Consider the following 25,031-nt stretch of genomic DNA (forward strand, 5'->3'; position numbering starts at 1 on the left):
CTGCTCTCCGGATGTGGAATACCTGACTGTGAAGTGCCTCCCGTACTACCTTCCACAGGAATTCACTTTCACGACAGTCTACATCCCACCCCTGGCAGAAGTGACAAAGGCGCTGGACGTACACCGCTGTACATAACAGTGTAATAGAATACCCGGAGGCCTTGTTCATCTTGGCTGGGGACTTCAACCGGGCCAACCGCAAGAGTGTACTGCCAAAATTCCACCAACACATCTCCTGTCCCATCAGGGGCATCAACATCCTTAACCACTGCTGCACAAACATCAAGGGTGCCTACCAGCCCATCCCCCGACCGCAATTCGGAAAATCGGACCATAAGACAGCACCCCTTCTCCCAGCATACAAGCAGATACTTGAACGGGAAAATCCAATTAAGAAGGTTGTGCAATGCTGGTCTGGGGCAACAGAGGAGCTCCTACGTGACTGCTTGGAGTCAGTGGGTTGGTCCATATTCAAGAGCTCAGCAGCCAACCTAACTGAGTGTGCCACCACCATCACAGACTTCATTAACAACTGTGTAGAAAATTGCGTGTCGAAGAAGATAGATCATACGTTCCCCAACTGCAAACCGTGGTTTAACCGGGAGATTCACTCCCTACGCAAGGCCAGGTCTGAGGTGTTCAAGACAGGCGACCATGACCTACACAAGAAATCCAGGTACAACCTCTGCAAAGCCATCAGTGGTGCCAAGAGACAATACAAGACTAAGCTAGATTTCACAGACTAATGACACGGACTCTCGTCGGTTGTGGTAAGACTTAAACAACATAACGGGCTACAAATCAAAGCTGAGTAGAAACTCCGGCAGCAGCGCACCCCTCCTCAATAAACTCAATGCATTCCATGCTCGTTTCAAGCTGGAAACCAACAAACCACTGTCAACTGCATCAGCAGCCTCGGACACACCCATTCCTACCACCACTGCTTCCGACGTCAGATCGACCTTCTGAAAGTGAACTCTCGAAAGCAGCATGCCATGACAGAGTCCCTGATCGTGCACTCAGATCCTGTGTGGACCAGCTGGCAGATGTGTTCGCGGACATCTTCGGCCTCTCCCTACTCCGTTCTGAGGTTCCCACCTGCTTCAAGAAGACCATCATCATACCAGTGCCAAAGAAGAACTAGGTAATCTGCCTCAACGACTACCATCCGGTGGCCTTGTCATCGGTCATTATGAAGTGCTTCAAAAGGTTGGTCATGAATCACATCAACTACTGCATGGCAAAATTTGGCTCCAACTCCATCTACATGTTTTCTGATGACTCGACCGTAGTGGGTCGGATCCCGAACAACAATGAGTCAGAATACAGGAGGGCGATACAGAACCTAGTGGCATAATAAGAACAATCTCTCCCTCAATGTCAGGAAGACTAAGGAGCTGGTCATAGACTTTAGGAAGGGATGTATCGTACACGCCCCTGCCTGCATCAATGGTGCCAAGGTGGAGACGGTTGACAGCTTCAAATTCCAAGGTGTGCACATCACCAACAATCTGGCCTGGTCCACCCACGTCGACGCTACCACCAAGAAAGCACAACAGCGCCTATACTTCCTCAGGAAACTAAGGAAATTTGGCATGTCCACATTAACCCTTACCAACTTTTACAGATGCACCATAGAAAGCATCCTATCGGGCTGCATCACAGCCTGGTATGGCAACTGCTCGGCCCAGGACCGCAAGAAACTTCAGAGAGTCGTGAACACCGCCCAGTCCATCACACAAACCTGCCTCCCATCCATTGACTCCATCTACACCTCCCGCTGCCTGGGGAAAGCGGGCAGCATAATCAAAGATCTCTCCCACCCGGCTTACTCACTCTTCCAACTTCTTCCATTGGGCAGGAGATACAGAAGTCTGAGAACACACACGAACAGACTCAAAAACAGCTTCTTCCCCACTGTCACCAGACTCCTAAATGACCCTCTTATGGACTGACCTCATTAACACTACACCCTGTATGCTTCATCCAATGCCAGTGCTTATGTAGTTACATTGTATATGTTGTGATGCCCTATTATGTATTTTCTTTTATTCCCTTTTCTTCTCATGTACTTAATGATCTGTTGAGCTGCTCGCAGAAAAATATTTTTCACTGTACCTTAGTACACGTGACAATAAACAAATCCAATCCAATCAGCTTTTAGACTGGGAAGACTGATCAGGGTCTCTGATGAAGGTCTCCAATTAAGTGGCTGATGGGGGTCTCTAATAGGGGAGGCCTGATGGAGGTTCTGATGGGGATTCTGAATGGGATTTCTGATGGGGGAGGTCTGATGTGGGGGTTTGATGGGGGTTTTGATGGGGACTTCTGATTGAGGGGGTCTGGTGGGTCTGATAGGGGTTCTGATGGAGGGGTCTGATGGAGAGGCGTTGATGTGGGGTCAGATGGGGGAGTCTGATACAGGGGCCCTGGGGGAGTCGGGCAGGGAGGTTGGGTTCTCTCATAAGTGTGTGCTTATGAGAGGGGGGGGGAGGTGACCAGTTATTCCGTTTCCGTGGTGGGGTGAGAATGCCCCTACTTGTCAGTGGGGGTGGGGGGGGCGCCAGTATTTGCATTGTGCGGGAAAGGGGGCCAGTCAAACCTCGTTATCGGGCAGCCTGCTCAAGATGGCAGCCAAATACCAGGATTGTTAAGGGAGAAATTGGAAGAATGTGGAGTGATCATGATGGATGAGGTCACAAGCACCATAGCATTTAATGCTTGGACCTTTATAATTTCTCAGAGATATTGTGTTTCTTTCCAATCGGCTGAATTTTTAGATTTTTAAAATCAGTCATGCTGATTAAATTGACTTTGGCACCAGTGTCTAACTTTAATTGCAGTACGAAGTCTTACAATACCAGGTTAAAGTCCAACAGGTTTGTTTCGATGTCACTAGCTTTCGGAGCGCTGCTCCTTCCTCAGGTGAATGAAGAGGTCTGTTCATTCGCTTCAACAGACCTCTTCATTCACCTGAGGAAGGAGCAGCGCTCCGAAAGCTAGTGACATTGAAACAAACCTGTTGGACTTTAACCTGGTGTTGTAAGACTTCATACTGTGCTCACCCCAGTCCAACGCCGGCATCTCCACGTCATAACTTTAATTGGATCACTGTACTGTTCACTTCAAGTGGTAACAGCCATTTGTCCTCATCATCTGCATTTATTTTAAATGGAGTATCAGTTTACATTTTTTTAAGTGCTGGAGAATTTTTTGATGTCTCCAAAAAAATTATTCTTCTCTTGTTATTACTCCAACAAACAATGATGTTTCATCACTGGAAACTGTGTCTTCCACTGTGTTGACTGATCGTGGGTTGAGCTTAGAGTAACATTTCTGCGCAAAATGAGTTTTTTCCTTTGCATCTGGAACAAAACTTGCCAAACACTGGACACTGCTTTAATTTGTGCCTTTGACCACATCATTGACACAGAAATACTTTGTCCTGATCTTAAACCTGTTTGTTGGTGTGCGAGGAGCTTCACAAACTTTCCTGCCTTTTTAAAAAGTTTTTTGGAAAAAGGGCGGCAACTGGAGTGCTTTCCTCCAAGGAAACGTCGGCATTACTGAGAAACATTTTAGAATGCTGTGCTGCTAGCTCGTGAGCTTGACAAATCTTAACTGTTTGTTCCAAAGACAGCTCCGATTCCCTCAGTCACCGTTCCCTCAGCTTATTTTAATTCACACCAAACGCAGTCTGGTCCCGAATTATGGAAGATTCCATCACAGAAAAATTACAGGTCTTAGCTTTTAACTTTAAATCAGTGATGAAATGATCTGTGGACTCTTCTGTCTTCTGTAAACATGATCTAAATACATAGCATTCATAAATTTCATTCTTTCTGGGGGTGCAATTATCATCAAATCTTCGAATTACTTTGTTCAAATTTTTACTATCTTCATTGTTTGCAAATTTAAACGTATTAAACACAGCAATTGCTTCAGGCCCTGCCGCTGTGAGGAGTATCGCTACCTTGTACAAATCTGGTTGATCTCCTAAATTTACTGCAGTAAGAAACAGATTAAATTGTTGTTTAAACACACGGCAGTTGCTGTCCACATTACCATGAAATCTGAGACTCATTGGTGGCTTCAGTGAGTCCATGTTGTTAATTCTGGCAGTCTGCAAAATCTTGAAATCTCTGTGGACCTCGTGGCAAGCTTGTTTTTTTTTCTCAGTGTTTAATACCATTAAGTCATGGTACCATGTAATGATCTTGTCGGATAGCCTGATTTATATTATAAGAACACTTGTCGCTAAAGCTATAAATAATTTATTAACATTAACTGTGGGTCAACTATAGACAAAACAACAGATGAATAACAGTATGATCATGCACAAGCAACCTGGTCGGGATTCTCCGAGCCCCCACTGGGTCGGAGAATCGGCGAGGGGGGTGCGAGAATCCTGGCACGCCGTCGGGCTGCCGATTCTCCGGTGCCAATTGCGCCCGCACAGTTGCCGCGCCACTGGTCGGGGGCCGTTGAAAGCGGTCCCGGCAGCGATTCTCCGCTCTCGATGGGCCGAGTGCTTGCCGAGTCCCGCTGCCATGGTTCACATGTGGTCCCACCCGGCGGAAACTCGCTGTTCTGGCTGCGGAGCCGTCCTGGTGGAGGGGCGGGGGGATCTGACTCCCGGGGGGGGAGCTCCATGGTGACCAGGGCCACGATCGGGGGCAACCGATCGGCGGGCACGCTCATTCTGGGGGAGGGGGTCTAGGTTCCTCCGCGCCAGGCCCCTGTCGTGCTCCACCATGTTGCGCGGGGACCGGAGAGGAGATGGCAACCATGCGCACGTGCCGGCGCTGAGATGGCCGTCGCGCGCATGCGTGGGACCGCGCCGTCCATCGCGCGCATGCGTGGACCCACGTCAGCCATGCAGGGCCGGCTTTCGGCACCAGAGCAGTGCACGGGACTACGGCGCCATTCTAGCCCCCTGAAATCCGGAGAATAACTGGACCAGGAGGCCCGTTGACGCCGGCGTACACCACTCTGGTGTTTACGCCGGCGTCAACACTTGGCCGGGATTTCGGAGAATCCCGGCCCCTCTCTCTGCCCTCCTCTCCAGTCAGTCTGAGGTCACCTGACTCTAACATTCACTTATATACTCGTAATACTCCTAGTGGCCAGTCGTTGAATTACAACACAACCATGATATCACTGCACCTGTCACTTTTCTTGTTCTTGTCTTTTTCTCTTGTTCTTGATTCCCCCTGAATCCTTACATCGGTTTTCATCCCCCTGACATATTAGTTTGAACCCTCTTAGGAATGATCCAGAATTTCCTCCAACTGAATTTCAGGAGAACTAAAACTTTTCTCTTTAAAAATCAGCAGCATTTCCAAATCTCTGGCCTCAAACCAATCAAACTCTGTGGCTACCACCTCAGGTTGCATCTGTAATTGCTGACCTTAGCATTCTGCTCATTCCAAGCTCAGCTTCCTCTCCATATTCGCTCTGTTATCAAAGACATTTTCTTCCACCCCTGCAATGGTGCTCATGCCCAACTTATTTCTCCAATTCTACTGACAAAACTCTAGTTCTTGTTTTCATCATCTCAAGTCATGATTTATCCAATGCCCATCGAGCTAGCCTTCACACATTAACCCACCAGAAGCTTCAATTCATCCAAAATATGATCGCCCGTGTCCTCATTTCCTCTATTTCAAGTTTAAATTTCTGTCCTGGTTTTCAAATTTCACCACCTTATCTACAGTCTGTACATGCACTTTCATCCCTCACTCCCTTTGATCATCTGCCAATGGCAGCCACATATTAAGGCACTGTGCTTCTGCCATTTTGAATATTCCAATAAGTTCCTCCTGCCACCATCTCACCAAATGCTCAATGGGGAAAATCCAAATTATTTTGAACACTCCAATGAAAGAGTCATTGTCTAAAAGTCTGACCTTTACTAGGGGAATGACTATACTTTCCTTTTCTCCACCTGTGCAACCTCCTTCAATCTTATCTCTTCGCCCAAAGCCTTTGGTTTTCCGTTTTGATCTTGCATCTAATCTTCCTTTCCGTTATATTATCATTGGTTCACTAACCTCCAGCAGACACCGTGGTCCTAATCTCTACTATTCCTTCCCGAAATGTTTTCACTTCTTTTTCTGGTCAAGCTTTCAATCATCTCTCAAAATATTCCCTCATTTGGAATACATTCTTTCACTTAACTGCGTATTTACTTTCCTCTTTTTGTAAAGTGACTTGCGGCATCTTCTGTGTTAATGCTGCCATATAACTGCAAGGTATTGTATTTTTGTGCAAAAATATGTCCCTGGTCTTTCTCCGAGTAAATAATTCCCTTTAACAATGAGCATTGCAGTGATCATTGGAGGATTCAAATCTGCAGTTAAAGAAACAGTTGTCCTGATGCAAGAAAGCTGGATTGAGCTAAATCATTCAATGTAAAAATCACATAAACACTTCCTGTGGTTATAATGTTTGTCTAACTCGACACTGTTTGAGTCTTTGTCTTGGACAGATTCCTCTGCTGTACTCTGCTATGTTGTATTCCTCCAACCTGGAGTGGGGAAGTCCATTTTTCAACTGGCTGGGGGAACTGAGGAAATAACATTAATTTCCGATCTTGTCACCTTCAACGCTTTGGAGTTTTCTTCTGTTTTTTTGTGGCTTCGCATCCTCAGTAACCTATTATAGATCTTTCCTATCTCACTGACTTAGCTTCTGACTGACGGCAAAAGGCTAGAATTCAAGGAACCGTTTTTGTTTGGAGAAAAGGATATTTCGATTGGGTTTTAAAAACGTTTATTTATCAATCTATGAGGCAAAATATCTTTCCAAACTCTGCCTTAGGAATATTGGACTGGATTTTATGTGTCCCTGCTGGATGTGTTCTCAGTGGTTGTGAAAGTAGGGGAGTTGTTGGGGGCACTAAATTGGGTGAGAGGGCTGGGCCACCACATTCCCGCCCACCTAGACCCATATTGGGTTTGCCAAAATAGGCAGCCCACCATCATATTTCACTGAATAATTCAAGGGGTGCGATTCAGCAGACATGAATCAAAGTCCACTTCCCGGGCGGGTTTGGCAGCGCGTTTCTTGTTGGCTGCTGAGATTCACCATGCTATTCACAGGCACTTGGCCGATTTTTGGGGCCTTGGGGATTTTCTCTCTGCCAAGGCCACACTTTAGTGATTTCCTGCAGCAGGGAGTTGAGCTCGCCAGCAGGACCAACTCCTTGAAGATTGGGGTGCCATTTTGATTGGCAGCCCCGATCTCTGCAACCCCCCCCCCCCCCCTTATAAGGCCCCCCTCATTTTCCGGACCACCCCTTCAACCCCCCAACCTTCCTGGAACCCATCTCAACTCCCCTCTGATGGGCAAGGTCCCCCTGGGCCCCGTCCCTGGCACCCAGACAATTTGTCCCTGCCAGCCTGGCACCATGGCAATGCCCCAGCACCTGCAATGCTGCTTGGGCACCGAGGCAGTGCCAGAGTTACACTGCCAAGGAGCATGGATGACATTGCCAAGGTGCCAGGCTGGAAGTGCCAATGTTCCCAGATGCCAGGAGTAGTGCCAGGGCACCACCCTGCCCTGTTCCCAACCACTGGGGGATCTCTAACGGCCTGTGAGACCCCAAGGTGCCATCATGCCGTGGGTCCACATTTGTGGAAACCAGTGTTAAATGGCACCGGGTACAGATTTTGCAGGCGCGACCATTGGCTCCTGGCAGTCGGGTCGGGTGAAAGTGGCATCCGGGTATTTCAATCAGCCTAATTGCACGTTTAAATATGCTCTTCTGGATCACACCCAACGAGGGGGCAATCCAGATTGCGCCGGGCGGAATGAGTCAGGTGACTCGCGATCGGCCTGGCGCTGAGCGCAATGTGGAGCTGTGCGTAGTGGGGTGGCTGAATGGTGTCCAAGGTCAATTATCCTTGTTAGCAAGCCTATTGACTGGAAAAATAGGAAGATAGAAACAGGAGTAGGCCAGTCTACCTATTGAGCCTGCAGCCCCATTCATTTAGATCATTGTTGATCTACTTCAATGCCGCATTCCTGCACTATCCCCATATCACTTGATGTCATTAATATCCAGAAATCTATCGATTTGTATCTTGAACATGATCAATGATTGATCTTCCACAGTCCTTTGTGGTGGAAAATTCCAAAGATACACCACCTTCTGAGTGAAGAAATTCCTCCTCATCTCAGTCATAAATGGCCTACCCCTTATCCTGAGATTAGATTTACCAGCCAGGGGAAACATCATGAGAAGGATTCTCCACCCTGGGACTCCCGGTTCGCCTTTTCCGATGGGCCGGTGCCTTTGGCGCCGGGACAAAATTGGGACTAGCACCGGCTGCCAACCCGTTCGTGATGCTCCAACCCCTTGCTTGCGGCATGATCGAGATCCACGACCGATCCAATGGGAACATGTAAATGAATGCACATGCATTTTAATGACCCATTTGCATTCATTTAGTGGGCCCAGCATCCTATGCTCTGGCCCTCCGTGATTCTTCGGTCTCCGAGGATCACTTGTGGTCTCTACCAGCGTGGCCTTGGTGTAGTGGACCTCGTGGTGGGCTAAGAGGAGAAATTTGGAAGAGTTAACCGCTTGACCCACCGCGAGATCGGTCGAGGCCATCTGAGCCTAACCAATGGCCCCCCCCCCCCCCCCACCCCCACAATGCACAGCCTGCCCACTCCTCCTCAACCATATGCCTCCCCCAGGGTCCCCTCTAATAGGGGGACCCCCTTCCAGGAGCCCCTTGTAATAGGGGGACCCACCATAGGGACCACTGTATTATGGGGACACTCCACAGGGATCCCTATCGTAGGGAGATCCCAGAGGGACCCCTGTAATAGTGGGACCCCCATCAGGGACCATTGTAATAGGTAGGCTCCCCCACAGGGACCCCTGTAATCGATGGTTTCCCACAGGAACCTACTGCCAAAAGGGACCCCATGGACCCTCTCTCATACAGAACCCCCCACCCCCTAGAAAAGAGACTCCTGGACACGAGAGGGAAGCCCCTCAGGGGCAGTGAGAAGAATTACAGCTGTAACACTTACCTTGCAGATCCACGTGTCCATGTGACTTGCGTTTGGTTCCCACAGATTCATTATCTGCAAGCTATTCATAGCTTTCTCATAGTGGTCTGATACAGTTTCTACAAACCATCTGCAGCTTTGATTCATTCATCTCCCTTCATGATTCAGTGGCCCAAGTAGGGAAATCATAATGTTTACAAACATTGACTACACCAAAGAGAGGTAAGTGCAGTGCAAGAGGGGCTCCTCCTTTAGGGAGGAGGTCCTTGTGTGGGATTTCCCCGATTACAGGGATCCCTGCAGGGGGTCTACCAATTACAGAGGTACTTGTGGGGTGGTCTCCCTATTACAGGGGTCCCTGCGGGGCTTCTGTATTACAGGGATCCTTGCGGGGCTCTCCCTTTTACAACTGTCCTGGAGGGGGAGGACGGGTCACCCAGCACTTGAGGGTGGGGAGGGGGGTGGCACCCAGGTATTCTGTGCACCATGGGGAGGGGGTGTGATTTAGAGCTGATTTGCGATGCGGGGGGCCAGCCGGCCACGTGACCTCGCCATTGGGCCACTTGCTCAAAATTGCGGCCCAATAGCGGGATTCCCTCGGGAATTCCTCGTATTCCACGCCATGCATAAATTTGCATTTCAAGTAACACTGAATTGCTTGCAATAAAGTGCTCCCAGAGGGATTGTACTTTATCTACATTCAGTCCATCACACCCAACAAGAAATTTATAAGTCTCAAGCCAAAATCTGGTTGTTGTTGGCAGTCTGCCCCCATGAGAAGAGGTGTGATGGTGGTGGGGGGCAATTGGTTCAAGGTGTACCCTGTGTGCATCAGGGGCAGCCCAACTCCAAGAATCACCCATTTTTTTCTTTTGTCTACCTTATGAAACCCAGTCCCCCCCCCGCCCCCCCCCCCCCCCCCCCCACCCTTCTACCCTTCCCTGGCCTCTCAGATCCCTCCTGGCTCTAAAGCTCAAGGAATTACCTTTGGAGCAACCATCCATCCATTATCTGCATGCTCGTTCTTGCAGTCCTGGGAGTGCCCACAGCTGAGCATCGGCACTGTCGGGACTACTGGAGCTGCCAGCCAATCAGTTTGGTCAGCAGCTCCCGACGGCAGAACGTCCACTAGCTGAGGGGCAGAAGTCCCACTGTTAAACAATTCAGGCCACCCCAATGTGTTCTGCTAGCGAGATAAGCTTCCCCGCCGTGTGCCAGCTTCCGGATGTGCCCCCCCCCCAAAAAAAAAAAAATGCAGGCCACTTCTTACCAGGTGCAAAAACTCTGAGAACTACCTGGCACAGAACATTTTGAAAGTCATACCATTAGCAAGGCAGCCGTGTTATTCTAAACTTCGAACATCTGAAAGCGTTAATTTGGAATCTATGAAAGGATGTTAAATAATTCCATTGAAAGCGTTCTGGCAAGTATTTCAGAGGAACATGCCAACGTGGTAAAGGCTTCACAAATATTTTTCCAGGATAATAAAACTACAGCAGGTTAATTTTCATTAGTTATTTATTTTATGTTAGTTATTTTCCAGACTCAAGAGCTCAAATTTAAATTTGAAAGAGCGCAATTGCCATAAAGGGAATTCCTTTTGCCGTACTGCCTTTCCTCTTCCATTATTAGTAATGCTGCTTGATCTGTACAAACAAATACAGTGCAGTAATGCAGCCTGAAGAAATCACATCTGGGGTTTCTATGAATTGCTGTAGCCTTTGCAAACAAAGTTGGTTGGGAGGAATATTTAAAATTTTCGCAATTCTACTGCTTTTCAAATTTCTACGATTTAATAGTCATCAAAGTTTGCTAATGATGAGAAAAAACATAGTGATCATCCCTAATTCCCCCCACCCACCAGCTTTACTTGTTAATATTGCTTTGGTCAAATATTCTCTATATTATTGTTTAAAATGTCAGTTGTCATATTCTTATAAATATTTCACTGTTGAAGTATAATTGTATTGGATGTGCAGCAGGAAGCCATGAAATATATATATTTTTAATTTTCTCAATTGATACTGTCCAGATTAGTTTTGAATGATAAATTATAAATAAAGGTAATTTGGTAACTGACCTACTATTGTCAATTAAATATTAACAATTAGCTCTACTTTAAAATAACACAAATGCCATAAAAGAGCAGATCAATTTGAAGTGGCAATGATTTCCAAAGCTGTAGCCATCCCAAAATACATGTGATCTGAGAGGGAGCGCTGTTTGCATAGGAACTGTGGCTCATTGTTAAACCCGATACCGAAGATCCCTGGAAACAGGCTTTTTAAAAAAAAATATTAAGTATGCAATGAAAATAAAATTCCTGCTCGATCCATTTCTTCGGGCAGCACGGTAGCACAGTGGTTAGCACTGTTGCTTCACAGCTCCAGGATCCCAGGTTTGATTCCCGGCTTGGGTAATTGTCTGCGGAGTCTGCACGTTCTCCCTGTGACTGCGTGGGTTTCCTCCGGGTGCTCCGGTTTCCTCCCACAAGTCCCAAAAGACGTGCTGTTAGGTGAATTGGACATTCTGAATTCTTCCTCTGTGTACCCGAACAGGCGCCAGAATGTTGCGACGAGGGGCTTTTCACAGTAACTTCATTGCAGTGTTAATGTAAGCCTACTTGTGACAATAAAGATTATTATTATTAAAGGGTTTGGAGACAAATTAACAACTTCATTTTTTAAAAATTCAATCAGCGTTTAGTGCCCTGCTCACTGGGCCAGTTTAGAGTCAACCAAATTGTTGTGAATCTGGAGTGCCATGTGGGCTGGACCAGGTGAAGATGGCAGGACATTAAGGGACCAGATGGGTTTTTACAATAATGGCTTCACAATCATCATTAGACCTTTCATTTAACTCATCACCTGCCATGGTGGGATGTGAACCAGGGCCCCCATTACGCCAGGTCTCTGGACTATGAATCCAGTGACAGCACCCCTATGCCATCACCTCCATAATTTATGCAGTGCTATACTGCATGGTGCTTCCGAAAGTAAAAGTAAATTAAGAGTTGGGTACCGGTCAATGAATGAAGCCTGCGAGCTGGCTGGTAAGATGTTTTAAAATGTTGATGGCGAGTTGGAAAATGGAAAGGCTGAAGGAGGTATTTTATAGACGTGTGCGGTGGGGAGGTTCAGAGAGAAAGCAGTGTATCTAATCAAATCAGAAAAAAACCATTTTACTGGACATTGAGTCAGTAATTAAGAAGAAAGGGAGAGGTTAAGACTTTTTTTTTATTCAAAAGGGCTGTTGAAGCAAGGGCAACAGAACAGGGCTAAGAGGACATCACTTTCAGACAGTACTTACAAATAACTGTGGGCAGGATACTCAGTTTCTGAGACCGCAGAATTTGTGGGCTTTTGCGACAACAAGACTGGCGCTGTGCCTGGACCGATTCTGCTACTGTTAAGGGGCTAGCACTGGCGCCGCATAGAACACAATTGATTCTAATGAGAAAATGGTGCCGGATTCATGATTAACACTCAGGAGGCTGACACGCTGCAGCCGCATATACACATGTCACTCCCCACACGCACCATCCCAGCCAACAAGATGACAGCGAGGAGAGCGGCCCCGAGACTTACTGATGCTGAACTTTAGACCATCTTGGACACTGTGGAGGAGACGAGGATACGCTGTCCCCCGGCTCGGGAAAGAGGCTGGCAGCCACCGCCGTTCATTGTGCCTGGGAGCAGGTGGCAGAGACAGTCAGCGCCATCAGCAACACTGTCAGGTGGCAGAGGCCGTGAGCGCCGTGGGCAACACTGTCCGGACCGGCCAGCAGTGCCGAATAAAACTGCACAACCTACTCAGGGTGGCCAGGGTGAGTAGGCAGCACTGTGCCCCTGGCACCAGCCCCTGTCCCACACACCAGCTCCGCCCCCAGCCCGCAGTCTAATCACACATCTTGCCTTGTGTCGTTCAGGATCCCCCCACCCCGAGCAGAGCAGCAGTGGAGCAGCTCGGACACCAGCCCTCCGCCCGAGACCCAGGAGACCCCAGAGATCGAGTTGGAGAATAACACTGACTTTCTGTCTTAGCTGTCTCCAACACCCTCCACCATCCCAGAGACACTCACCTCGGTTGAAGAGGTTCCTGGGACACGATGTGGTGCTCACCACACAGCTGCTCCAGTACAGCAGGTCGAGGTAAGAACAACCAAGGGGGTGGATGGTCGGAGGACAGGCCGACCCCAGGAACCAGCTGCTGTCCAGGTGGGTTTAGGGCTTCTGGAACTGACAGTCCTATCAATTGTGGAGTAGCAGTCGCAGAGCCAGGGACTACATGAGGGATTGTCAGCAAACACAAAGGGTCATCTGGACTTGAAACATTTGTTCTTTTGTCTCCTGACAGATGCTGCCAGACCAACTGAGATTTTCCGGCATTTTCTCTTTAGGATCCAGCAGCTGCAGGTGCAGTTGGAGGAGTGACACGGTGTGGGAGTGGGATGTGGTGTTGTGCCCCTGGCCTTCCACCACCCCCACCACACTGCCCCTCCCTGTCATGATATTCAAGTGAACATCACAACGCATACATAATGATAGACAGAGCAACGGACGAATTAGCACAGAGCAACGGACGAATTAGCACACATAACACGGACAGCCAATCACAGACACAGTACAAAACAAGAAACACACACTTCCTGGGCAGTCCATCAGGAGACGGCACAGGCCCAGGACTCAAAGCAAGACACCCACACAGTCACCATGTGCTGAGTACCAAATTTGTTGTATAAATAGTTTAACAGAATAAAACTGCGTTGTACCAATCGCAACCGTGTTGGTTCGTCTGTACCTCAGAGCACCCAACACTTCATGGTACCAGAAGTGAATCGAACCCTACCAGCAAATCTGCCATCCTGTGCTATGGACACCCTCAACAAACCGCAGCCGTTGCAAGTCGCTGGGAACCTGGGCATAAATTGGACGCTCTTCAAGCATCGCTTCGAACTCTTCATGCAAGCCAATGAAAAACAGGGCGCCCTCGGACAAAACGAAGATTGCCATCCTCCTCACCACCGCAGGTCAGCACGCCATCCATGTATACAACTCCCTGGTGTTCGCGGAAAGCGAGGACAAATCTAAGTATGACACGGTCCTCCTCAAGCTCGACCAACACTTCAACGTTGAGGTCAACGAGAGCTTTGAGAGGTATGTCTTCCAGCAGCGCCTGCAAGGTAAGGATGAGCTCTTTCAGTCTTCCTGACGAACCTCCGCATACTCGCGCAGTCCTGCGGTTACGACACCACCTCAGAGTCCATGATCCGGGACAGATCGTTTTTGGGGTTGCCTCCGGCAGCCTACGCAGCAGCTTCTAAAAATAAAAGGCCTGACCTTAGCGTCTGCAGTTAGAAGCCTGTGTCCTGCATGAGAACGTGACGAGCCGCTATGCCCAATTTCAGGCGACCGAATCGGCACGGAGGGGGGTCCTACGTGACCGAATCGGCGAGCCAGGCGGCCAACGAGGCCGAATGGGTCCAGGGCCCTGGCACACACGTGATGCGGCCTCCCATGCCTGCCTGAGCTCCATGTCCTGGCCACCCACCCCCACATCCTCCTTGTTGGATGAGGCCTGGCGTTTCATCTCCTCTCCAGCACATCGCCCCTGTAATACACGATGTTGTGGAGGACGCAGCAGGCAGGCACGATGCAGGCGACCCTCTCAGCATCGTACGTAACAATTAAAACTACAAGGAAATAGACTTCGCAGTTGCAATAGTGAATTTTCAGTGCCAGAAAAGTTGATTGACAGTAATGAAGACATATCACATTACTAAAAGTATTCTTAGACTGAAATAGGCAATGGCTAACTTTCTGTGGAGAATTTACTTCATAATTACTGAGCAAATACAGTGGAGTGATGCTGGTCAGTGAATCCCAGTGGTGAGAAAAGTAACAATTTTTGCAATGCTAATTGTGGAGCTGGTTGGCAACTTCAGGGGTTTAACAGTGCATATGCCTCTTCTCTGAAGTTGTTGTATCATTGATGCACAAATAACATAGAGCACCATTTGCTTCACCATTATTTTGGCAGAGAATTATGGCCTGTAATGAAAGGGTTAATGTGGAAACCAGACAGGTGTAAAATTTTTGTTAATTACATTGATATTCGTTAATTACAGTGATCCTTTTGAATTTAATAGAATTATTTGAATTGAATAGAACTGTTAATCGCAGAAAAGCGTGTTGAAATCAATGGAGACTGATTGAAACCGAGCAAGTAGTCACCACGGGCAGGAAGAAATCATTACATGGCTAAGCCTATTGGGGGATAACTTGGGAGTGCTCTAACCAACCATCAGCTGCTCATGCACTCAACTACCCAATCAACATCCAGAATAAGGGGCGTCATTCTCCGACCCCCGGCCGGGTCAGAGAATGGCCGTTGGCCGCCGTGAATCCCGCCCCCGCCCCCGCCGAAGTCTCCGAAGGGAGAAAGTCGGCGGGGGCGTTAATGGCGCCGCTGCCGCGGAGAATGTACACGGGTCTGCGCAAGGCAGCCGATTTTCGGCCTGCCGATATTCTCCCTTCCGGATGGGCCGAAGTCCCGTCGACGTGATGACCGTTCACGTCGACGTCAATCAAACCTCCTTTTCATCGGCGTGACCCGGTGCTCCAGGCTCACGCCGACCAGCGAGGAGGTGAGTGACGGCCTGGGGGGTTGGCTCTGGGCAGGAAATGGCGTGGCCGCAGACTGATTGCGTGAGGAGAGGTGTGTCTCGGCTTGTGTGTGTGTGCGGCGGGGGGGGGGTGGGGTGGTTAGAGTAGGCTGGGCTCCGGGGAGTGCCGGGAGGGGGTCCGTGCGGGGTGGAGTTTGGGGGTTGTGGAGGGGGTCCGTGCCGGGGTGGAGGTTGGGGGGGGTCCGTGCTGGGGTGGAGGTTGGGGGTTGGGGAGGGGTCCGTGTCGGGGTGGAGGTTGGGGGGGGTCGTGCTGGGGTGGAGGTTGGGGAGGGGGGTCCGTGCCGGGGTGGAGGTTGGGGGGGGGGTCCGTGCTGGGGTGGAGGTTGGGGAGGGGGTCCGTGCCGGGGTGGAGGTTGGGGAGGGGGTCCGTGCCGGGTGGAGGTTGGGGAGGGGGTCCGTGCCGGGGTGGAGGTTGGGGGGGGGGGTCCGTGCTGGGGTGGAGGTTGGGGGTTGGGGAGGGGGTCCGTGCCGGGGTGGAGGTTGGGGGGGGTCCGTGCTGGGGTGGAGGTGGGGGTTGGGAGGGGGTCCGTGCCGGGGTGGAGGTTGGGGGGGGGTCCGTGCCGGGTGGAGGTTGGGGGTTGGGGAGGGGGTCCGTGCCGGGGTGGAGGTTGGGGGGGGTCCGTGCTGGGGTGGAGGTTGGGGAGGGAGTCCGTGCCGGGGTGGAGGTTGGGGAGGGGGTCCATGCCGGGGTGGAGGTTGGGGGGGGGGGTCCGTGCTGGGGGTGGAGGTTGGGGGGGTGGTCCGTGCTGGGGTGGAGGTTGGGGGTTGGGGAGGGGGTCCGTGCCGGGGTGGAGGTTGGGGGGGGTCCGTGCTGGGGTGGAGGTTGGGGGTTGGGGAGGGGGTCCGTGCCGGGGTGGGTGATGGGAGGGCAAATGAGTTGGCCCACCTGGCCAGGTGCCAGCCTCCAACAGTTGGACCCATGCGGTCCATGCCACCTGGCTGGGGGGAGGAGGGGATATGGGCAATGATGACATGTCGTCGTTCCCCTCCCCCCCACCAGGCCGTCATGTTTTCAGACCATCCAGCGATGTTGGCCGCCGTGGTGGCAGCCGCTCATGTCTATGTTGCCCTGGATGAGGAGGAGGAGGAGGTGGAGCGTGCCAGAGAGGCGGCGCAGGCTGCCGCAGAGCGGCAGGCGGCAGCCGCCCAGGCTGGGGGGACACCTGACCGACAGGACGAGGAGGGGGAGGAGGACGTCGTGGCCCCACGGCAACGGAGGCACCCGAGGGCGCCCCGTGTGTACCGGCCCCGGCAGTCATACCAGGACCTCACGGACCGGGAATGCAGGAGGAGACTCCGGATGAGCCGGGAAACCGTGGCACACATCTGCCACCTGCTGGCACACCTGTCACCGCGTGGCACTGGCGGGGGACACCCTCTCCCCGTGTCCGTCAAGGTTACGGTGGCCCTGAACTTTTATGCAACGGGGTCATTCCAGGCACCGAGTGGGGACCTGTCCGGCATATCGCAGACATCGGTGCATCGGTGCATCCGGGCAGTGACAGATGCCCTTTATGCCATGGCGCACCGCTACATCCGCTTCCCCGTGGACCGGGCCAGCCAAGATGCCCGGGCCGTGGGCTTCTCTGCCGTTGCCGGGTTCCCCATGGTCCAGGGCGCGATCGATGGGATGCACGTCGCCGTGCGGCCACCTGCAGAGAACAGGGCCGTGTTCACTAATAGGAAGGGGACCTATTCAATGAACGTACAGGTGGTCTGCGACCACCGCATGATGATCCTGCACGTCTGCGCCCGTCACCCAGGCAGTGTACACGACTCATTCGTGTTGTCGCAGTCATCCATCCCCGGCATGTACGAGGGACGCCATCCCCGGCTGAGGGGCTGGTTGCTGGGCGACAGGGGCTACCCATTGCGATCGTGGCTGATGACGCCTATACGGAGGCCACGCAATGAGGCGGAGAACCGCTACAATGATGCCCATGTAGCGACAAGGGGAGTGATCGAGAGGTGCTTTGGCGTGCTGAAGATGCGTTTCAGGTGCCTGGACCTCTCTGGGGGCGCCCTCCAGTATCGGTCAGATAGGGTCGGCCGCATCATTGTGGTGTGCTGCGTCCTGCACAACATAGCCCAGTAGAGGGGCGATGTGCCGCAGGCAGAGGAGGGCGGAGTGGAGGAGCAGCAGGAAGAGGCCCAGTCCTCCCCAGATGAGGGGGATGGGGGCAATGGTCAGGGCAGACGGGGTAGACACAGGTGGGTGGCTGTCCACCGTTACCGGCTGGCCCAGCGGGCACGGGACAGACTGATAGACGCCCGCTTCACTGACTAGATGGGCGTGGGAATCGGGTAGTATGGCCACAGACCGCACACCATGACAACAGCCGACCACCCACACCCCCCACCCATCCACCCACCCAGCACCCTCACCCCCCTCCCCAACCCCACACACCCCACCCGCATGCACACCACCCCCCCACCCCCAATTGCCGATCCACCGGCGGCACAACGGGCCGGGCTCACCCAGTTGCGGGTGGACGCGTGTCTATCACAGGCCATGGAGGATGATGACAACCCGCCTCCGATGAGCTCCTGGCTCTACATCGTTGGACTATGTCTGACCCATGGCCACAGTACCACCATCCACCCGGACCATCCCTGCATGCGGCTGTGACACTGCAGCGCACGGTCCCGTCCTCTGCCCGGGGGATGTTGATGGCGGCCCAGGGGGAAGGGGGCAGACTCACCTGGGGCTGAGGTAGGACCACCCGTCACACACACACTTGCGCTCAACGTACATGACACGCCCGCACACTTTGGACAGAGCACAAAGGCAGCTTCGGTAGGTGTAACATTGACTTTAATAACCAAAGGAGTTCATGCACGTGCCCTAGCCCCTAAAACTCATCTGTGCCCTGCACCCGTGCCAACTTACTCAGTGTCTAATTGTTTGGCCTTACGGGCCCTTTGACTACGTCTACGTGGTTCCCCAGACGGTACAGCAGAACTGGAGGTGGACTCCTGTGATTCCTGCCCTCTGACACCGGATCCCTTTGGCGGCCGTTTCCTGAGGCGTCCTGGCCTAGATGGGCCAGGCTGCGGCCCGGGCGACTGGGATAGCGAGCTGCCAGCCTGTCCTGCCCGTTGCCCACCCGATGCACCTGGGACGGAAGGGGGGGAGTCCGAGGTGTCGCGGTGTACCGGGACCTCCCCTACAGAGGGAGCCGGGACGGACCACACCACCTCCTCCTCCCTCGGGGTGCCCGATGGCCCCCAGGCCTCTACATGGGTGGGGGATGCGAACGGACTGGCCATCCGACGCGCCCCCGACATCTGGCGCTGCCAGTCCTGGAGGCCCGTGCTGGTATCGACAGGGGTCTGCAGGTTTGCAGCCATGGAGCCCAGGGGGTTGTCGAACCCTGTCTGCGACAGTGCGACGCCAGCTCGCACATGGCCACTGGCGCCGATGCCCTCAGCGATGGCCTGCTGAGACTGGGCCATGGCCTGCAGAGACTGGGCCATGGCCTGCAGAGACTGGGCTATGGCCTGCTGAGACTGGGCCATGGCCTGCTGAGACTGGGCCATGGCCAGCTGAGACTGGGCTATGGCGTTGAGCGCCTCTGCCATCTGGCGCTGGCACTGGCTCATGGCCTCCTGTGAGAGGGCAGCCATTTCCTGGGCCACAGACGCCGCCTGCACGGAAGGCCCCAGGCCTCGCAAACCGTTCCCCATGTCTGACATCGTCGCACCCATTGCCTCCACCGCGGACGCCACCCGTGCGGTGTCAGCCTGGGTGGCACGCATGACCGGGACCACTCCCAGCTCCTGGACGCGGGTGGACTCCTCCACCTGCGACCGCAGCCGCCGCAAGCCACCCGTCACCCTATTCGCTCGTCTCCGTGTCGGTGGTTGCATCGGATCTATGTGTGGGTGTGGTAACTGCAGGAACCCGGGATCCATCTGGGCGGCAGATGTTCGCTTGGCCTGGGCTGCCCTCCGACCGCCCGGTCCCTCTGCTGCTCCTACCTCCACCTGCTGTACCGGGACGGCTGTGTTGTGCGCACCAGTGAGTGTACCAGACGCCTCATCACTAAAGTGCCCAACCGTGGTGAGTGTTTCTGCGATGGTGGAGGGTGTTGGTGACAGCAGTGGCGTTGTGTCGTGCTCTTCGTCCCACTCTGAGTCCATGGCACTTTGGGGTGGGGGTTCGTCTCCACCCATCCACTCTGAGTCACTGCCCGGTATTTCGTCTTCCCGGGTCGGGGTGTCCTGGGTAGTGCTGTCCCGGGTAGCGCTGTCCCGGGTAGTGCTGTCCCGGGTAGGGGTGTCCTGGGTAGTGGTGTCCCGGGTAGGGGTCTCCTGGATAGTGGTGTCCTGGGTAGTGGTGTCCTGGCTCGGATGTGACGGGGGCCTGTGGCTGCCCCCCTCATCGCTGGGTGGTCGCTCCCGCACGTGACAGGGGTGTCGTCTCCCTGCTGCTCCAGGTCTCTCCGTCTCCCGTGGTGTGCGAGGGGCATCCTTGGTGAGTGTTTCTGCGATGGTGGAGGGTGTTGGTGACAGCAGTGGCATTGTGTCGTGCTCTTCGTCCCACTCTGAGTCCATGGCACTTTGGGGTGGGGGTTCGTCTCCACCCATCCACTCTGAGTCACTGTCCGGTATTTCATCTTCCCGGGTAGGGGTGTCCTGGGTAGTGCTGTCCCGGGTAGTGCTGTCCCGGGTAGTGCTGTCCCGGGTAGGGGTGTCCTGGGTAGTGGTGTCCCGGGTAGGGCTGTCCTGGATAGTGGTGTCCTGGGTAGTGGTGTCCTGGCTCGGATGTGACGGGGGCCTGTGGCTGCCCCCCTCATCGCTGGGTGGTCGCTCCCGCACGTGACAGGGGTGTCGTCTCCCTGCTGCTCCAGGTCTCTCCGTCTCCCGTGGTGTGCGAGGGGCATCCTGCGGGCGTCGCATGCTGGAGGGTGCGGGTCTCTCCGTCTCCCGTGGTCTCCGAGGGGCATCCTGCGGGCGTCGCATGCTGGAGGGTGCGGGTCTCTCCGTCTCCCGTGGTCTCCGAGGGGCATCCTGCGGGCGTCGCATGCTGGAGGGTGCGGGTCTCTCCGTCTCCCGTGGTCTCCGAGGGGCATCCTGCGGGCGTCGCATGCTGGAGGGTGCGGGTCTCTCCGTCTCCCGTGGTCTCCAAGGGGCATCCTGCGGGCGTCGCATGCTGGAGGGTGCGGGTCTCTCCGTCTCCTGTGGTCTCCGAGGGGCATCCTGCGGGCGTCGCATGCTGGAGGGTGCGGGTCTCTCCGTCTCCCGTGGTCTCCGAGGGGCATCCTGCGGGCGTCGCATGCTGGAGGGTGCGCGTCTCTCCGTCTCCTGTGGTCTCCGAGGGGCATCCTGCGGGCGTCGCATGCTGGAGGGTGCGGGTCTCTCCGTCTCCCGTGGTCTCCGAGGGGCATCCTGCGGGCGTCGCGTGCTGGAGGGTGCGGGTCTCTCCGTCTCCTGTGGTCTCCGAGGGGCATCCTGCGGGCGGTCTGCATCTGCGGGGATGGGTGCCTGGACGTTTGGTCCTGCGATACACAATGAAGCATGCATGGTTAGACATCAGGCAGTGATCAGGTGATACGGGGGAGGGGGATATAGGGGAGGGGGGATATGGGGACGGGCTGTTGGTGGCTCACTTGCTCGTGGGACCCCGACCTCTGCATCAGCAACCTCCTGGTCCTCAGGTCCGCCAGCCAGTTCCAGGGCCCTTTCCTTGTGTACGGTCAGTGGCCTCTCATCAGCGAGCCCTCCTCCAGTCCTCACATGCTCCCTATTGTTGTGTGCGCGCTTCTCCTGTGGGGGGGTGGTGGTGGCAGGGGTAAAAGGCAACAGTGTCAGGCAGGTATATGAATGCACGCCATCGGTTGCGCGTGCATTGCAGAGGTTAAGGTTAGGGCTGGATTCACTTGGGGATATGGGGGATATGGGGGAGGGGGATATGGGGGAGGGGGGGATATGGGGGAGGGGGGGATAGGGGGGAGGGGGGATATGGGGGAGGGGGGATATGGGTGAGGGGGGATATGGGGGATATGGGGGAGGGGGGATATGGGGGAGGGGGGATATGGGGGAGGGGGGATATGGGGGAGGGGGGATATGGGGGAGGGGGATATGGGGGAGGGGGGATATGGGGGAGGGGGATATGGGGGAGGGGGGATATGGGGGAGGGGGATATGGGGGATATGGGGGAGGGGGGATATGGGGGAGGGGGGATATGGGGAGGGGGGATATGGGGGATATGGGGGAGGGGGGATATGGGGGAGGGGGGATATGGGGGAGGGGGCATATGGGGGAGGGGGGATATGGGGGAGGGGGGATATGGGGGAGGGGGGATATGGGGAGGGGGGTATGGGGGATATGGGGGAGGGGGGATATGGGGGAGGGGGGATATGGGGGATATGGGGGAGGGGGATATGGGGAGGGGGGATATGGGGAGGGGGGATATGGGGGAGGGGGGATATGGGGGAGGGGGGATATGGGGGATATGGGGGAGGGGGGATATGGGGGAGGGGGATATGGGGGATATGGGGGAGGGGGGATATGGGGGAGGGGGGATATGGGGGATATGGGGGAGGGGGGATATGGGGAGGGGGGATTTGGGGGAGGGGGGATATGGGGAGGGGGGATATGGGGGAGGGGGGAATATGGGGGATATGGGGAGGGGGATATGGGGGAGGGGGGATATGGGGATATGGGGGAGGGGGGATATGGGGGAGGGGGGATATGGGGGATATGGGGGAGGGGGATATGGGGGAGGGGGGATATGGGGAGGGGGAATATGGGGGATATGGGGAGGGGGATATGGGGGATATGGGGAGGGGGGGATATGGGGGATATGGGGGAGGCTCACCCTGCCTGCTCTGACGAGGTCGTTCACCTTCTTGTGGCACTGGGTGCCTGTCCGTGGTGTTAGGGCCACAGCGGTGACGGCCTCTGCCACCTCCCTCCACAGACGCCGGCTGTGGCGTGGGGCAACTCTGCGGCCGTGCCCGGGATACAGGGCGTCCCTCCTCTGCTCCACCGCGTCCAGGAGCGCCTCCACATCGCGTGACTCGAACCTCGGGGCTGAGCGACGGCCAGCCATCAAGTCGGGTGTTGCGGTCGGGTGTTCCGGTCGGGTGGGGGGGAGCTGCGCGGCCTTATGAGCCGTCACGCCGTGCAACGCATATGACGCTGCACGGCGTGAACCACTGCGCAAGCGCGGATCTCATTACGTCGCTGCTAGCCCATTTCGGGCCGCAGACTATCGGCCCATTTTTATGACGTGACGCAAGTGGGATTTGCGCCGTTTTTTGCGCCGATCGGCGGAGTTTCCGCCGATAACGGAGAATTTCGCCCAAGATTGTGGCAGGGGACCTGGAGAATCCAGTTCAACATATCGATAGGAAGAGCCCTGGTGATCCAAGCAGGAAGACCTCAGTCAAAGACCATTCCTCTGCGACGGACAGTTATTTCAGACTGACCATCTAAGAGATAACTATTATTTAATTGAAACCGTTTTGCTTCAAGTTCTCCCTAAAAGTGCTGGATTAAATGTGAGCTTGTGTCAATCATAATTTTCAGTCTCCGAATTTAAGAAGCTTGTAACATCACCTACAGGGCTATTTTGTCTACACCCATTTGTCATCCTATCCTACCCTTTTCCTGCTTTTTTGCCATTCTTAACTATGCTTGTTAGACACTGGGGTGAATTCTCCTCTGTTGAGATTCTCCAGTTCGCTGGCGGTTTCCTGGCGGCGTGGGGTGGCCACAATGGGAAATCCCATTGGCCGGCAGCGCAGACAGGAAATCCCATTGTCAGCATGGCGTGCCGTCGAGGAACACACGGCTGGGGAGGCGGAGAATTCACCCCAATATCTTAATTCATATCCTGTATTGTCAAGGCAATAACAATGAGAGATGTAACATGTGACTTTACTCTACTATTATCACCTGATTAAAATACATCTGTCCATATTTCAGTGAGCAATCCAGGCAGCTGACGTAGGTTCAGGATATGTGGAGCCTTCCTATTTGACCACTACAGGTACAGCAACATAAATAGCATGGAACAGTCTGTGTGAGAAAATTGGAAAATGTTTATGGCAAATTCTTTGAAATGATTATTCAATAGTCTCCAGCAAAGTTCTATATACCAACTGTTGTTGTGAAATTTTTTTAAATTTGACACCATGCTCCCAGTTTGCCTTATTTTAAAACTTGAATCACATTTCAGCTATTCAAAATGGTGAGAAATGGCAAACTGACTAGCAAATGCCATGTACAAATGTTCAGTTGAACAACTGTTCTTCAGTTGAACAGGTTTACTCTGAAGAGTGAAGTCACACTTCCCACATGACATCCTTGTTTTCCTCCTCCTTATCCAAGCATAAATTCCTGAGTATTCATCCGGGTCATGTTTGATTCTTAAGGCTGAAGCTCACATTGTAATGTGGTAAACAGTGAAAAGATGCAAATTATTAAACACAACAAGGCTTGTCTTCTCTCTTTACAGATTTCAGATTGATCAGTAAATGCATATTCAGACTTTTTAGCATGCAGTGAATGATATCCCACATGTCCTCCAATCAGGTCAGGAGGGGTTAAATGGGTCCCCTCTCTTCCCTCTCCTTGTTTGACCGCAACAGTTTATTTTTGAAAAGGATGTATTTGCCGATTCATGGAGTGTTTAACTGTTTACATACTGTGATCATAAAAGAGCCATTTGTTTACACACAGTAATCATAGAAGAGCCAATTGGACAGATTTTCTTGAGTTTAACAAAGAAAGAGGTTAGTTCAAAGTAAACTAATAAAATTCTCTCTGTCTTGTCCACAGAAGTTCATACATAAACACACATAGACTATAGAGTGGGGAAGGATAGATTTGTCAACCTAAGGTCCAGAGAAATAACAGGGGAACATAGGTCAGAATTTTCCATCCGTTCACTGGCAGCGGGATTCTCTGGTTCCACCAGCAGCGCAACCCCGCTAGCGGGTTTCCCGGTGGCGTGAGGTGGCTTCAATGGGAATTCCCACTGAAAGTGGCGAGAGCAAATGGCGCGCCTCGTCCCACCGCTGAGGAAGAGGCTGGGAGGCCGGAGAATCCTACCCATCGCCTGGCTTCAGGCTGATTCAGTGACCATGTGATTATCCTTCCGTGGTCCCGATGCTTCCGATTTAAAGATGTAGGTGGCTGATTTGATTGTTCTCCATCAGACTTGGTTGAATTATTTTAAGAAGTCGCTATCTGCAGCAGGGGCATTCCTGGTTGATCACAGTTAGCAAACAGGGTTCAAAGATGGCAAGGTGGGTTGGAAGGATGGAGGAAGAAGACACCTGACTTGGGTCTTCGCTCATCAACATAT

At 53.1% G+C, this 25,031-nt stretch overlaps 1 long non-coding RNA gene across 1 annotated transcript in view; it reads right to left on the bottom strand.

Annotated features, from left to right (window-relative positions):
• The window catches only part of LOC140389303 (uncharacterized), a 78,298-nt gene that overhangs the window by 48,060 nt on the left and 5,207 nt on the right, over positions 1-25,031 (bottom strand). Inside the window, exon 2 of the long non-coding RNA XR_011934332.1 lies at positions 23,618-23,740. This is a non-coding gene — a long non-coding RNA (uncharacterized lncRNA). The remainder of the gene's footprint in view (positions 1-23,617; positions 23,741-25,031) is intronic.

This window comes from Scyliorhinus torazame, chromosome 14, assembly GCF_047496885.1.
Source record: "Scyliorhinus torazame isolate Kashiwa2021f chromosome 14, sScyTor2.1, whole genome shotgun sequence".
Lineage (NCBI taxonomy): Eukaryota > Metazoa > Chordata > Chondrichthyes > Carcharhiniformes > Scyliorhinidae > Scyliorhinus > Scyliorhinus torazame.